Below are 874 nucleotides of genomic sequence, written 5' to 3'. Positions count from 1 at the left end.
CCCCCCCCATAAGCTTGTTCTGTATGAGATGATCATCCCTTCATCACAGACGTTGGACACCATTTTTATGTCGAATTCTTAATTAATTTTTTTTTTGAATGTATATATGTTAGAATTATATATTAAAATAAGTTAGTACACAAATTTTAAACTATTACTTTATTGTTTTCTGCCTAATAAATCTGAAAATTTTAGAACTTATAATTTGTTGAGGGTTCTATAATATAACACTATAGAGATGATGGTATAAGTAAGAAATTAATGGATCATCTCTTCTGGAGAGTCTCCCCACCGATGGAGGATCATCAATTTGTGTGGGTACTTTGGTACATTTGGAAACAAAGGAACAATAAAGTTTTTAGTAATCTGGACATGGACCCAAGGGACACGCTCAAATTGGCAGAAACAGAGTCAATACTTTGGGCTGATGCACATGTATTGACCGGAAATAGGATAGTATCCCAAGTCGAGGTTATGACTCTCCCATCAATTCCGGGGAGATGGTGTTTTACGGATGGTTCCTGGAAGGAGAATGAGATTTTCTCCGGGCAAGGTTGGCTGAGTACTTTAGAAGGTTTTGATAGGCCGTTGGGAGCAAGGAATGTTCGGGCTTGTCTATCTCCTCTACATGTGGAGATAGAAGCACTACTCTGGGCAATGGAATGCATGAAAAACTTACGCCAATTTCAGGTTACGTTTGCAACGGATTGTTCTCAGTTGGTGAAGATGGTTTCGGAACCAGAAGAATGGCCAGCATTTGCAAATTATTTGGAAGATATTAAGACCCTGAGAGAAGGTTTCACACGATCAGAGATTATCTATGTACCAAGGACGCAAAATTCAAGAGCGGATAGCCTAGCACGCAGTGTCAGGA

This window comes from Brassica oleracea, chromosome C7 (genome assembly GCF_000695525.1).
Source record: "Brassica oleracea var. oleracea cultivar TO1000 chromosome C7, BOL, whole genome shotgun sequence".
NCBI lineage: Eukaryota > Viridiplantae > Streptophyta > Magnoliopsida > Brassicales > Brassicaceae > Brassica > Brassica oleracea.
Note: the sequence above shows the minus strand (reverse complement) of the source record.